The sequence below is a fragment of the Ictidomys tridecemlineatus genome, chromosome 16 (genome assembly GCF_052094955.1).
Source record: "Ictidomys tridecemlineatus isolate mIctTri1 chromosome 16, mIctTri1.hap1, whole genome shotgun sequence".
NCBI classification, from domain to species: domain Eukaryota; kingdom Metazoa; phylum Chordata; class Mammalia; order Rodentia; family Sciuridae; genus Ictidomys; species Ictidomys tridecemlineatus.
The window spans coordinates 45,431,578-45,447,860 of NC_135492.1; the positions used below are offsets into that span (position 1 = coordinate 45,431,578).

Here is a 16,283-nt window from a genome sequence, read left to right on the forward strand (position 1 = left end):
TGCATTTAAAAAATCATCCTATTTTATCTCTTTCTCTCTGTCTCTTACATACACATGAGCACACACACAGTATTTTTCTGTGACCATTCACCCCGCCATGCTGTAGAACACGAGAACTTACTCCTCCTGTGCAACTGTAATCTTGCACTCATTATCCTCCCTAGCTCTATTTTCTCTGCTCCTGCTCTTCCCAGCTCAAGTCACCACTATTCTACCTGATAGTTCTATGAGATCAGTGTTTTCAGCTTCCACATGAGAGGTCTTGCAGTACTTGTGTTTCTTTGCCTGACTTATTTCATTTACATAATCTTCTCCAGTTCTATCCATGTTGCCACAAATGACAGGAGTATAGTCCTTTTTATTAGAGCTTAAATTTTATGCATAATAGTTGGGTTAATACTGACAAGGTTTATAGTCTTTTATGGCTGAATTACAGCACTATTGACAATATCCAAGTTACAAAATCATCTAAGGTGTCCATCAGCAGATGAACAGATAAAGAAAATGTGGTTTATATATACAACGGAATATTATTCAGCTATGAAAAAGAATGAAATCCTATCACTCGCTTTCAGCTGTTTTGAGGGTGGGATTAATGCTTTGCCTTAGGCAGAGTCTGGGACCTCAGCATGGGTGAGATTCTTGAGATCTGCCTGGACTTCAAAACTGAGCTGACAGGTTTCAAGACAGTGAGAGATCTCATCCTGCTCACAGCCCAGCTGATAGCCTTTTTTATTGCTTTTTGCCCTTTGTCCCTGCTCTCTGCATCTCTGAAGAGCTCCCTCAGCCCTCACTCCCCCAGCTTTGGCTTCTCTCTGGACTCTGTGAGAACCCCAAATGCCTCACAGAGTCTTCCTGAGCCCTTCTTTCCTGCCCTCAGCACTGATGGGCAACTCCTGCACAGGCAGGCAGAGAGGTGCGTGCTCACGTAGGTGGGGGCTCCTCAGCCTAGGAGTTTGTTACCATTTCAGTTAAGTCCTCACCTGATGGTCACAAATTCTTCGTCTGCCATCACAAAATGACCCTGGGTGTCTCCCCTCCTGCAGAGAACTTGTTGCTCTCTTGAGTTCAGTTCATGTAGGCTTGACCCTGCTCTTGATGGGTTTTAAAAAGCAATTATTTTGAGCTTACCTGCCTTGTTTTGGTTGTTAGAGAACAGTGGTCCCTTGGAACCCTATCCATCTGATTCAGATAGAAATGCCCTAGACGGATGGATGGATGACAGCCTCTTAGAAATGAAAGGTATGTGGGAATCAGAAAGAAGAGACCAATCACATCAGAGCTTCAAATTTTAAAGCTGAGGCCAGCACAGGGTGTGTGTGTGTGTGTGTGTGTGTGTGTGTGTGTGTGTGTGTGTCTGGCACTGGGGATTGAACCCAGGGACACTTAACCACTGAGCCATATCCCCAGCCCCTTTTAAAAATATTTTATTTAGAGACAGGTTCTTGCTAACTTGCTTAGGGCCTTGCCAAGTTGCTGAGGCTGGCTTTGAACTCAGGATCCTCCTGCCTCAACCTCCCAAGCCACTGGGATTAGAGGTGAGCACAGGGATTTTAAAAAGGAAAAAAAAAATGAGGATTTTGTTGTGTAGTGCAGAAGTGCTAACACACACACACAAACACAGATTAAGGCAAGGTGGCTTTTATTTTCACAGAATGGATTGTGGGCTACAATGTGCTGCTTTCTTTGGACAACATCCCACTCCCCACTCTGCCTCTTAGGACAGCAGTTCTCATATAGTATTCAGGTTCTTTCTCAGTAGAACTAGGGTTGGGCTGAAGCTTCTGCATTTCTAACAAACTCTCAGATAGTGCTAATGACACGTGACTGACCAGCAATGTCCTAGAGCATGCCAGCCTTCATTTTTAGGTGGATCATAGCCATAGAACTCAATCCCTTTGTGCTAAGAAGAGTTTTTAGTGTCAAGGGAACACAGGAAAGATTTTCATCATATTGACCAAAGAAAACCAATAGTGCAGAACTGGAGGTAGCTAGAATGTGGCTGGCAGTCATGCAAAGAATACTGCGGGTTTAGTGTTGAAGAAATCTAGGAGAGGCAGCCTGTCAGACTGCCTTCTTTTATTTATTCATCTGTCTTTTGGGCTGGGAATATTGAACCCAGAGGTGCTTAACTATTGAGCCACATCCCCAGCCTTTTTTTTTTTTTTTAATCTTTCATTTTGAGTCAGCATCTTGCTAAGTTGCTGAGGCTGGCTTTGAACACACAATCCTCTTGCCTCAGCCTCCCGAGCTGCCAGGAGGATAGGTGGTATGTGCCACCATACTTGTCTTATCTCAGACTGCCTTCTCAGGTGGGGGTTTAAGTTTATTTTGTAGTGGGAGCTGATGCTGGGCAGTTTGTGGCCATACAAAACCAGGCCTTTGACAGCTCTGCCCTCTGACTTCTGTAGGGAGGGAAGGATGGGAAAAGGATAGAGAGGCTTGGGTGGCATTAGGGAACCCCAGAGTCTGGCTATTTAAATAGACTACTGGTGGCACTGACGACTGCAGAAAATACTCATGGAGTGGTTATAAATTAGCGCCCAAATCCCACCACCCCTGTTTACCTTCCAATAACCACATTTGTTTGCTTTTCACCAAAAGAGACTTAGCAATTTGGACTGTAGAGCTCTGATATTAACTACCAGTCCCATGTTATCTACTAATGAATAAATCCAATCCACAGAAGAGAGAATAAATTTTCCTTCATTGTGTGTGCTTGTCTGTGCCATCCTAATCTCAGACAGAGATGATGAAGGTCCAAATCACCTCATCCTGTGTTAGGAAGACACATGGAGAAATCTAGATGAGGATAAAGATTTTATTGAATGCAACTTTACCACTCAAAGAAATACAAAGAGCAGGGGAGTCTGATGATTCGGCCACATCCAATTAAAGAAAATGTGAGGGGCTTCCTTCATTTATTTAATTGAAAACATTTCCTGAGTGTCTAATATCTACCAAATATATACTGTATGAACAAAAATTTCAAGATCATACTCTCGTAGAAATAGCAATTTTATGACCTCTAAACTATAAGTAACCTGAAGTAAGTTGTTATGTCATCACATTCTTTTCTCTTAGGGCAACTGTTTAATAAGTAAAAATTATTCAAAATCATCATTTCTCTCCCTACAAACAAGGGCATTTTAACTAGAAAATAATTTGTTCTCTTAAGCACTGAAACCAAGTTTATTCAGTCATTGTCAACAGTGTTAGTTTGTTCTTGTTGTTGTACCAAGGATTGAACCCAGGGGTGTTCAAACACTGAGCCACATCCCCAGCCCTTTTATATATATGTATATATATTTAATTACTTTTTGTAGTTGTAGATGGACAAAATGCCTTTAATTTTTATTTATTTTTATGTGATGCTGAGGATCTAACCCAGTGCCTCACACATACTAGGCAAGCACTCTACTGAGCTACAACCCCAGCCCTTTTTAAAATATCTTCCTAGTTGTCAGTGGACCTTATTTATTTATATGCAGTGCTGAGAAGTGAACCCAGTGCCTCACACATGCTAGACAAGTGCTCTACCACTGAGCCACAACCCAGCACCCCCAGCCCTTTTAATTTATTTTGAGACAGGATCTTGTTAAGTTGCTTAGGGCCTTGCTACGTTGCTAAGGCTGGCCTTAAACTAGCAATTCTCCTGCCTCAGCCTCCAAAGTCTACGGGATTACAGGCATGTGCTACCACACCTGGCAATGGTGTTAGTATTCTTGATCAGCCTCCACTTCTTACTTAAAGATTTAGTTGGCTCATCTGTAATATAGAGTGACAGTAGTGTCTACTCAGAGAGCCATTGTGAAGGTAGAATTCAGTTTTTCATTTAACATACTGTTTACTGTGCCTAGCATATAAGAATGACTCAATTTATGTTTGTGACTACTGTTTATTTTTATTAATGTAATGCTACTAATTGCTTAGCCTGTCTGAGCATTTAGTCACATGGATGTAGTTTAGACATCAGTAGCATCAATAGACTTTTCTCTGCAAAATGTACTAAAGATGAACTTGGGTTCTAAGACTGGGTAAGTCTATATAAATTGTTAATTGCTGTTTGGGACCATCATCAAGGAAACAATTTAGGAGTCCTAACTTTTTGCCCAGAAAAAGGTAAAATTGACCCCCCCACACACATTTTTTTTAAATTCATGCATTATAGTTGTACATAAAGATGGGATTTGTTGTTACATATTCATACATGCACACAATATAATAACATAATTTGGTCAGTATCACTTCCCAGCATTTCTTTGACCTTTCCCAGCTTATGTGGTTGCCTAGAATAACTAATAGTTTTTTTAAAAGTAAACAAGGAAATTTTAAGTTTTAGTTCAGGGCTATATGAAAATACATTATCCTGAGGACTAAAAAGTTTTTTTTTTGAGACAGGGTCTTGCTAAGTTGCTTAGGGTCTTCTAAGTTGCTGAGGCTAGCCTCAAACTTTCAATCCTCCTGCCTCAGCTCCCAAGCTGCTGTGATTATAGGGTGTACCATGTGCTCAGCTCAAACCCATTTTTGAAGTATTATTTCTTAGAGTTTTAGAAGAAAATATATTCATTTTTCGATTTAGCCTGTATAAAATCGTTTTACAAAGGCTCACACAGTTCCAAGGAGGTGTTCAGAACTCTCTGAACAATTCAGTGTTAAAACTTCTGAACAATTCAAACAATTACAGTTGACCAATGATTAAAAAAAAAAAAAGCTATTTGACAGATAAGCTAAGTTAATGAAGATGTCTGATCTGGTGGCCAGCTGTGCACATGGACTTTGCCTGGATGTACCTTTCAATACCATTTAGTACTAATAGGGATATACGATAAGGGTAGCAAAGAAAAATAGACGAGTCATGTTTAATCAAGCTCCATATCACAATGGCCCAACAGAGTATGAAACTCTGACCAATGGACATTAAGAAATGTCATCTAGAACCACTCATTCTCATTGCAAAACACAGTTAACTCTTCTTTTTTCCTCTCTGTCTTTCCTTCTATCTTCCCCTCCTTGCCCCCTCCACCTTCTCTTTCTTCCTGTGGTGTTGGGAATGGCACCTGGGGTCTTGCCCATGGTAGGCAAGCCCTTTACCACAGAGCCATGTCTTCTGTCCTATAGTTGCATGGGGGCACCTTCCCCTCTTCTTACCTGGCAGAAGGGAATGCTGGTGTCTCTCTTCCTATGAAGATACCAGTCCCATCATGACTTCATCTAACCCTAACCACCTGCCAAAGCCTCCTCCACCCTCCTTCCACCCTCCCCCCAAAACCCAAACAGCACCACACTGGGGGTTAGGGGTTTGACAATGGAATTGGAAGTGGAGAGGGTACAACTCAGCCCCTCACAAATGCCCCACTGCATTTAGCTCCGTATTTGGTACTGGAGATACAAACATGACCCTCCATTCTCCTTCTCCTTGAGGGGAAGGTAGACAGTAAATAAGTAGACAAATAAAGAAGATTTCTTCATTCCTGGACATGATGGAACTGAGCAAGGTTTTGAGACAGACGAAATCTAGACAAGAGGAGTGAAGACCACGGCCTGTTTCAGGACCAGATTTAAGACCAGTGTGATTCAAGAGTCACAATTATAGGATGAGAGGCACAGGAAGAGACTGTAGTGGCACCCAAGGGCTGGATTATTTCTTTTTAAAATTTTTACTTATTATTTTTTTTAATTACTGGAGATTGACCCAAAGGAACTGTCACTGAATTACGCTCCAGACCTTTTTATTTTGAAATCAAGAGTCTTACTACAATGCCCAAGCTGGCCTCACATTGTGATCCTCCTGCCTCAGCCTCCCTAGTAGCTGGGATTACAGGTATGTGCCACCAAACCTGGCTGGCGTTTTCTTAGTGGTTAATTAACACTTGGATGGTGTTTGACAATGGTTACAGGTTAAGCTTAATTAGCTGGGTGAGGTGGTACACACCTGCAATCCTAGAAACTTGGGAGGCAAGACACAAAGATTGCAAATTTGAGGCCAGCTTCACCAGCTTAGTGAGATTTTCAGTTAACTTAGCAAAACCCTGTCTCAAAATAGAAAATAAAAAGAGTTGGGTTTGTCGCTCAGTGGTAGAGTGCCCCTGGGTTCAGTCCCCAGTACCAAAAAACAAAAAAATAAGTTAAACTCAATCACCTTTAACACTGCATGGGGTTTGTTGATAGTTCAATGAAATGTAGGAGCAATGTATGGAATCGACAGTTGTGACCTTCCGGTCTGCAGTTTGGAGGTTAAGGTTCAGTGACTTTAAGGACTTGGTATGTTGCATAGATCCCCAGGGATCAACCAGTTGATTATGGAAATGAGGAGTATGTTGCAAAGCTAGTGGAACTGTGCAGTCTTCAAGGAGAGGAAGAATAACATTTCTTGCAAGGGTCTCATCTAAGGAAATGCAAAGGTGGCAAAAGAGAAGGGACACTTGAAAAATGTAAGAGGGGCAAGAAGAGTCCAGCATTTCACAGGACAAGGCAGACCTGGTGTCCACTTACCTGCCAGACGGAATCCTAAGAAACACAGAAAAGATCTTTTCAGCTCTTGGACCTGGAGTGTTAAGTTCCTGGTGCCAATTCTCAGGAAACCCCATGATTGCCCAGGGAGCGTGTAGATATTTAGTGAATACAGTGACCATTTTAATTCTAGAAATAGGAAATGGGTTCTTTTGGCTGTTTATTCTTTCGTGAATGGGGTGATGACATAGAACTATTTTAATATCTGTTGCTTATAACAGAGTCTAATTAGATCAACTACCAAACAAAACTTTATTGATTTTTTTTCATCTTTATTTTTATTATTTTTCCCATATTTTTATTGGTGAGATGCATTATAAAATATTTGTACATGTACACAATATAACAATATAATTTGGCCAATATCATTTGAAGCTTTGTTTGTTATGTCATAGTACAGCATGTCACCTGAATGGACATGGTTATCACGCCAATGTAGTATTTAAAAGCCATATATTTTTACTATATTTATTTAGATTGTTTTTACCCTGAAGTATTTTCACTTCAAGAAAAAAGGAGGGGCCAAGACACTGAATCCCAGAGCATATTAAGTACCCCTGGACTATGCCTCCATAAGCCCTTCAAAATGATTCTTTTCATGGATTTAAAGAAACCAGAAGACAGAAAATGGGTGAGGGAAAGAAAGTGAGTTTGCAGAGTGTACACACTTTCTTGAACAGTTTGTTCTTTTTGCCCCACCCTGCTTTAGTCATTAACTCTTAAGATCAAACAGGACTTTATATTGGGAGGGACATTAATGAGGAGACTGTACAAATGGAAAATAGCCCCGACCTAAGCAGAACTTCCGGCTCAGCAAAGGGACTCTAGACAGAGGCTGGGGCCTCCCTGATTCCTATCAGTTGCTTCTTTGCCTCTTCTGGCTTCTCTTGTGTTCATTCATTCATTTGTTTGTTCTTCGTTCATTCAACATCTGGGTGCCAAACACTGGCCTAGTTGCTAGGGAACCCTCTGCTGACTTTCTCAGGCTCTCCCTGATTTTCAAGAATAAAGGGGGTCGAGGGCTGGGGATGTGGCTCAGGCGGTAGCGCGCTCGCCTGGTATGCGTGCGACCCAGGTTCGATCCTCAGCACCACATACCAACAAAGATGTTGTGTCCGCCGAGAACTGAAAAATAAATATTAAAAAAAAAATTTCTCTCTCGCTCTCTCTCTCTTTAAAAAAAAAAAAAGAATAAAGGGGGTCGAGCTTTGAGCAGCTCCTTCTGGTGTGGGAAACAGACAAGTTCCACTTGGGCTTGCTTTCCTTGAACTGGTCTAATGGGCAGCCTCACCTGCTCAGAACACCAGCTAGGTCCCATAGCTTTTGGCCAGACCTTCGTGGAAGGCTGTGCCTCAGGGGCAGAGCCAGAAAGGGACACCACTCCAGAACCACTGTGAAATGAGAAAAGAGGATTTAGAAGCCAGTATCATGGTGCACACCTATCATCCCAGTGGCTCAGGCAGCAGGATCACAAGTTCAAGGACAGCCTCTGCAGCTTAGCAAAGCCCTAAGCAACTTAGTAAGAGCCTGTCTCTAATTAAAAAAAAATAAATTAAAAGGGCTGGGGTGTGGTTTAAGTGCCCCTAGGTTCAATCTCTGGTACACCCTCACTCAAAAAAAAAAAAAAAAAAAGATTCAGAAATGTAGCTACATATTGCAGAATGCTCCCCAAATCATGTATTTGGAACATTAGTTTCCTTAATGGTATGAGGTATTCTTTCTGGTCAGAGCCTGGGAGCAGGCAAGTGACATACTTAAGGTACAATTTTTTTGTATGTGTGGTACTGGAGATTGAACCCAGGGGGCTTTTACCACTGTGCTATACCCCCAGCCTGATTGATTGATTGATTGATTGGAGACAGGGTCACACTAAGTTTCCTGTGCTGGCTTCAGATTTGCCATCCTCCTGCCAGCCTCCGAAGAAGCTTGGATTACAGGTGTGTACCATCATACCTGGCTATTGGGGTACTTTTTTTTTGGTAGTGAGTTTTGAATCCCTGGTCACTTTACCACCAAGCTACTTTTCAGGTCCTCGTTTTATTTTTTTATTTTTTTTGTTTTGAGACATGTCCTTGTTAAGTTTCTGCAGGTCTCACTAAATTGCTGAGTCTGGCAATCGTCCTATCTCATCTTCTCCAGTGGCTAACATGCTCAGCTGTTAGGATACAAATGTGACTTGGTCTCAAGAGTTTACAAGTGTTTTGCAAGTGGATATTTTCTTAAATATGGGGCCCTCTAGGTCTCATTTGCCTTATTCTAGTTCTGGCTCTGGCCTCTGTTCCCTCCAATCCTGCCCTAAAAAGTCAAATAAATTTGTAAAATAATGTTTACCATCTATGGTAGATTACTAAATGCCCCACCTTCATCTTCTGGTTCATGTACTGTGCACATGCAGTCCAGTAAAGACTCTGAGAATTCCTGAAGTAAAGAAATTCTAAGACCCTATTTAATCCTGCATATCCCACATGGATTAGATTGTCAAATTCTTTTTTTTAAAAAAGTTTTATTTATTTATATGTGACAGTGGAATGCATTGCAATTCTTATTACACACATAGAGCACAATTTTTCATATCTCTGGATGTATACACAGTATATTCACACCAATTCGTGTTTTCTTACGTGTACTTTGGATAATAATGATCACCACATTCCACCATCATTAATAACCCCATGCCCCCTCCCTTCCCCTCCAACCCCTCTGCCCTACCTAGAGTTTATCTATTCCTCCCATACTCTCGCTCCCTATCCCACTATGAATCAGCCTCCTAATATCAAAGAAAATATTCAGCATTTTTTTTGGGGGGGGATTGGCTAACTTCACTTAGCATTATCTTCTCTAACTCCATCCTTTTACCTGCAAATGCCATGATTTTATTCTCTTTTATTGCTGAGTAATATTCCATTGTGTATATGTATGCCACATTTTTTTATTCATTCCTCTACTGAAGGGCATCTAGGTTGGTTCCACAGTTTAGCTATTGTGAATTGTGCTGCTATAAACATTGATGTGGCTGTGTCCCTGAGCACTAATCTCTAAAGTATATAAAGAACTCAAAAAGCTAAACACCAAAAAAAAAAAAAAATAACCCAGTCAATAAATTGGTCAAGGACCTGAAGAGACACTTCTCAGAAGATGATGTACAATCAACAAATACATGAAAAATGTTCATCATCACTAGCAATTAGAGAAATTCAAATCAAAACCACTCTAAGATTTCATCTCACTCCACTCAGAATGGCAGCTATTATGCATACAAACAACAATAAGTGGGGGCTGGGGGTGTGGCTCAAGCGGTAGCCCGATAGCCTGGCATGCGTGCAGCCCGGGTTCGATCCTCAGCACCACATACAAACAAAAATGTTGTGTCCGCCGAAAACTAAAAAAAAATAAATATTAAAAAAAACAAAAACAAACAACAATAAGAGTTGGTGAGGATGTGGGGGAAAAGGCACACTCATACATTGCTGATGGGGCTGCAAATTGGCACAGACAATATGGAAAGCAGTATGGAGATTTCTTGGAAAATTGGGAATGGAACCACCATTTGACCCAGCTATCCCTCTACTTGGTCTATACCCCAAGGTCTTAAAAACAGCATACTACAGGGACACAGGGACACAGCCACATCAATGTTCATAGCAACACAATTCACAATAGCTAAACCTAGATGCCCTTCAATAGATGAATGGGAAAATTATAAAATTTTCTTTTTAAAGAAATACTTATTAATGTCTCCTGAGATAGTCATAAAAGCCAGGTGGGAAATACCCCAGGATATTTATCTATGGAACATACTCTTTATTTTGAAAAGTTTTCTTAGCTGCAAAATAGTTGGTTAATCAGCCTTGAGTTACTGTGACAAAATACCTGAGCAAATCAATTTAGTAGGAGGAAAGATTTATTTCGGCTCATAGCTTCAGAGGTTTCAGTTCATGGTCACTTGGACCTGTGGCCTTTGAGCCTGTGGCAAGGTAGCATACCAGGGCAGGAGTGTGTAATGGAGGAAGGTATTCACTGCATGGTGGACAGAAGTGAAAAGAGAGAACAGGGGCCAGGGTCCCAATATCCCCTTCAGGACATGTCCCCAAATGATCCAACTTCCTTCCACTAGGTTCCACTTCCTAAAGATTCTGCCATGTCTAATAGCAGCACAGGTGGGTGACCAGGCCTCTGATAGGGGTCTTTGGGGGGTGTTTCAGATGCATGTGATAGCTAATAGCTACTTTCTTTTCTGGGTATAGATTCACTTGCAAATGGCACTAAATCCTTGGCATCTGAATAAGGAAAGGACTTGGATGTTGTTCATGCCTGTTATCTTCTAACTTACTGGTTCAGTGATTTAGCCAGCCCTGAGTAAGCACTTACTGTGTGCTAGGAATGCAAAGACCAGTAAAATGGAATCTATGGAGTCTCACCCCAAGGGGCTCAGGAAGAGCAGAGACTTGCACAAGTCTAAGCCCAATTGCAGTTTGATAACTACTGTAAATGAATGTCAAAACTCTCCTTAGGTCATCCTTCCTAACTAAATTAGTTGCACCTTACAGAGAAGAGTTATTTGTGATATTTTAAAATCCTTTGTATAACATCTGGCAGGGACTATGCACATACTAGATGTGCAATATTTGTCAAATAAATGGTATACAAGGGGAAATCTTGCAACTTAATTGATGTATATTAATAATCACTTGCAAAAACACGTTAAAAAAAGAAAATCCCAAGGAGAACATTTGCCTGTGGCCCTGGGTTTGAACCTCAGGACTGGGGGTGGGATGAAACCCAAAGATTGTACTAACCCCTCTAAGTTTGGTTCCCCATCTGTGGAATAAGGACAACAGTCCTACTTTCCCAGGGTTCTTTTTTTTTATTGTTTGTTCAAAACATTACAAAGCTCTTGACATATCATATTTCATACATTAGAATCAAGTGGGTTATGAACTCCCATTTTTACCCCAAGTACAGATTGCAGAATCGCATCGGTTACACATCCACATTTTTACATACTGCCATATTAGTGACTGTTGTATTCTGCTACCTTTCCTAGCTCAGTTGGTAGAGTGCTTGTCTTCTATACACAAGGCCCTGGGTTCAATCCCCAGCACCACAAAAAAAAAAAAAAAAAAAAAAAAGAATTTTTCCCAGGGTTCTTAGAGGGTTAAATAAGAATGTACCTCAAGCAGTTATTAAGTCCCCTGGCATGTAGCAGGTAGCCAGTGAACGATAGTCACAATGACTACAATACACTATGCTTTTTATCCACAAGGTTACTATAAATGGCACACTCTGATTTGACAAAAAGGTCACGTAGAGCTTTTTTCGGCTCCATCAAATGTTCTCTTGCTGGCTGAGAACACAGTTCTGAAAGGTTGGGCGAACACATGGCTTTTACAAGAGAGCTGGGTAAAGACCTTGTAAGATTAGTGGAATGGCCTTCTCCTCCCCACCAATCTCAATGCACCCTGTGAAACCGATCGGAGCCACATTTACCTTGATACCTCTGCCTGCCCCTGCGCTGTTTCCTAAACCAGAAGAGGCAGACATATTTCCTGGGTGACTTGTTAAGCACACTGAATCTCTTGCAAAAATCTCTGGGGACTGGGCCCAGAGAGCGGCATTTTTTGACTTTGGGGACATTTTAGGCAGCCAGTGTGATGTCGGAAAGCACTCTGCTATGGCACTTGGCTTGATGTCTTAGAGTTGACCTTCCATGTTTAAGGAAAGAATGAATGACGGAAGAGAAGGCAGGGCCTTGAGCAGACATTTGGCAGAGGGCTTCATGCACACACGCATTTACGCCATGGCCTAACAAGTGAAGTTCAGTCTGTGACATAAGATGGTGCCGTCACTTAGAACCAGGGGACCAGGAGCCAGAGATCTCTTAAAGGAGCTGGCACTGAGGACCTGTGAAGCAGGACCTGTGAAGCAGAACCTGTGAAGCAAAGCAGATTGCTTTTTTTTTTTTGCCGGCAGTTGCCAGGCAGAACAGCCCAGCTGCTCACTGTAATAATTTGGATTCTTGGTTGCTGGTTACAGCTCCAGGTTTGCATCATTCTGCCTGGAGCATCCCAGGGGAAAGTAAGAACATCCATAAATAAGTCAAATACCTCCCGGCAGCCATAAATAAAACAGGAGGGTAGGAGCCTGATTGGTCCAGCCTGGGCCTCCTGCCCTTCTGGGGGCTGAGCACTGTGACCAGGGAGTAGGGGACATTGTTGGTCTGTTGTGTGTTACTTATCCATCCTTTGGCCAGGAGGCAGAGTCTCATGATTGGCAACTATAGCAAACACCCATGGAGTGAGAGGAGGTAGTTCCTTGAGGTATGGTTGCTACTGCCAGAGAAGTGGGTCTGCTCCAGCCCTGCCCCTGACCTGCTCTAACCAACCTGGGCAGCTGGCCAGCCTTGAAGGCATGCATCCTTTGTCCAAGAGCAGAGCTTCTCATGCCTCCTCGTTAAAGCACCTTTCATCTTGAAATAGCTTTGAAGATAATAAATTTTTATTTTCTGTGACTCGAGGATCATAACTCAAAGTAGTCATAGTCAGTCTGAACATCTCCTTTACCCTCTTCCTCTTCTTTTTTATCAGTATTGGGGGTTCTATCAGGAGCCTACTACCTCTGAGCTACATCCCCAGCCCTTTTTATTTTTTGGAAAGTCATTGAGGCTGGCCTCAAACTTTGATCCTCCTGCCTCGGCCTCCTGAGTTGCTGGGATTCACTGGAATTACAGGTGTACACTACCACATCCAGCTCCATCTAAACTTCTTTTGGAAGTTTCTTGTTTTAAATGAAAAACATTTTATGAATTCTGTAGTATCCATTTAGTGTTATAATAATGCTTTTCCCTCTATGTTTATTTTGGAAAAACTTCAAGCCTACAGAAAATTTAAAATAAAATTGTACCAGCAATACTCATTACCCTTCAGAGTCAACAGTCAACATTTTACCATATTTACTTTCTTTCTCTCTTCCAAATGTGTATGAGTGTATAAATATTTATATTTACGATAGGAATATATATATATATATGAAGAATCACACAAAACGTACATATTTACTCTTATATACTTTATGCATATATATATGTATACATATATATGAAGAAATACACAAAACACATATTTACTTTTTTTAAAGAAAACTTTTCCCCCATAGCTTTATTGAGGTAAAATTAAAGTACAAAAAATGCACGTATTTGAAATATGCTGTTTGATCAGTTTTGATATGTATACAAACAATACAATCAATATAAAATCAGCTATGCATCACCAAACAATATAAAAAACATTTCCATTTTTTTTAATTTGAAGTCATGCAGTGTTTCCTGCATGATTTATTACATTTGAAGTTAATCACCTTAAGATTATAGAACCCACCCCCACATCAAGTATTTCAAAATTAAATGGCACACTTATATCTCTGAGGTCAGGCTGAGGAGCACCCATTAACTTTACTTTCTAAACCAGTTAAGAGTTAATTGTAGGACTGATGATAATGCACCCCTTAATATTCCAGCATATATTTTGAGATAGCCATGTTGGTTCTTGCAGGTGTCCTTACTGTCCCTTTTTCTTTCTGTGCTATTGGGCCCTAAACCCAGGGCTTCATGCATACTAGGCAAGTGCTTGACCACTGGGCTACATCCCCAGCCATTTTTATTTTATTCTTGAGGTAGGGTCTTGCTAAGTCACCCAGGCTGACCTTGAACTTCTGATCCTCCTGCCTCAGCCTCCCCAGTCTCTTAGGTTACAAGCATATACTACTATGCCTTGCCTCCAGCATATATTTTTGAAAAACAAGCACATTTTCCCACACACCCGCAATACAATTAACAAACCCAACGTTTTCAACAATAATGTAATATCATTCTCTAACATATAGCCCCTACTCAGTTTTTCCCACGTCAGTAGGTCTTTGATGGGTATATGTGTTTTTTCCTCCTGCTCTTTTATTGATAGGTTGCATTTAGTTGTCTTATTTCTTTAGTCTTCTCTCTTGGTCTTCCATACCACTGATATTTTTGGAGCCCAAGTTCCAGTTGTTTTGCCAAATGTGCCTTTATTTGGAACTCAGTGATTTTCTTTCCTTCTGATTAGCATCAACATCTTTGGCTGGAATGCTCCGTACTCCTCAGTGCTTCCCCCGGGGGCACATGATATCAGTTGCATGATCGTTTGGAGATGTTAGCTTTGATCACTTGGTTAGGACTGTGCTTGCCAAGCCCACCAATAATGCAGTACATTTTTCTTGTATAATTAATAAGAAATCTGCATGAGATCCTGTGAAAATTCTGTTGTCTCAAACCTTCTGCCCAATGGTGATTTTTGCTTGAATCAATTATTACTATGGTGGTTGTAAAATGGTGATTTTCTATCATTTATTCTGCATTTTTTCATTGGTAGTCTATTTTAAAAAAGCTTTCCCCAACATTTGCAATTTTAGTAACAATTAGCAACAATAACCCAACACACTGTAATATATTCCTATCTATTCATTTTTGTGTTCATATTGACCAAAATGTGGCCAAGGGCCCTTGCAGGTTGGCACCCCTGTCCTTTTGAGATAGCCATGTTGGTTCTAGCATGTGACCTTACTGTCTGAAGATGTTCCAGACTTATCCTGGTACCATCTTCATCCCAAACCCTGGAATTACTCATTTGTTCAGGGATCCTTGATTTTTTTTCATAGAGAATGGTATCTGGATACCAAGTGCTCTGTGTCCTCAAAATCTCATGTGTTGGAAACCTAATCCCTAAAGCCTCATGCTGATGTTATTTGGAGATAAGGTTTTTGGGAGGTACTCAGGATTAGATGAGGCCAGAGAGTGGAGCCCCCCTGAAGGCATTAAAGGCTTTATATAAGCAGAGGAAGAGAAACCTGAGCTAGCAGACTCGTGCTGACTCACTATGGGACACCCTCTGCCATTTGTGATTCAGCCAGACAGCCCTCACCAGCACCATGCTCTTGCACTTCTCAGCTCCAGAACCACGAGCTAAATAAACATCTTTTCTTTATAAATTACTGGCTCTCAAATATTTTTGTCATAGCAACAGAAACAGAGTAAGACACCAAGGTATAGGTGGTGGGTGTGCTCATTACTGTTGGAATGCTGCTGCTCCCAATCTATATCAGAATACAGGATTAGGGAATAGATGTATATATGTACATACACACAGAGATATATCTACAGCTACTCTATGTTAGAAACTATGAACTTGTATTGATTGCTACCATTCTAATCCAACACCTCAGGATTCGTTCTATTTTTCTCCCTTTCCATATTTGCAATTCAGTACTTCAACAGTGAGAAAATAAAAGAAGAAGATAAAAATCAAAAATTTTGAAGACTGTATCTTCAGGGATCATTCCTTACCAGAGTAGTTTCTCAGAATGCAAAGAGCACAGTGAACCTGAGGAGGGGGTGCCAGTGTTCGCTTTCCAGGATGAAGCCTGCTCTTGGTGTTGCTTTGCTGCAGCTGCCATTTGTCACTGATGATTGTTCTTTCCTTCCTTTTGCGGGAGCAAGAAGAGGAGGGTGCTGCCTGAGTGGTCTCTGTGGGAAAAGAAAAAAAAGGAAAGAATTAATTTTTGCAAGCATTGTATTATGTGCACAGAATAGAATTCTCCTTGGTAATAAAAAATGAAGGAGCTAATGCTCAACACACAACATAGGTGAGCCCTAAAAATTACGTTAAGCCAAAGAATTGGACGCACGAAATAATCAGCTACGCATCTCCAAACAGTTCCTTTATACAAAGTCTAAGGACAAGCCA

At 41.0% G+C, this 16,283-nt stretch overlaps 1 non-coding gene across 1 annotated transcript; it reads left to right on the forward strand.

The window, feature by feature from the left end:
- The first annotated feature begins 15,853 nt into the window (after nucleotides 1–15,853).
- LOC120891921 (small nucleolar RNA U3) lies at nucleotides 15,854–16,061 on the forward strand. The gene has a single exon (XR_005736511.1). It is a non-coding gene; the product is annotated as a small nucleolar RNA U3 (small nucleolar RNA).
- The last annotated feature ends 222 nt before the right edge of the window (nucleotides 16,062–16,283 follow it).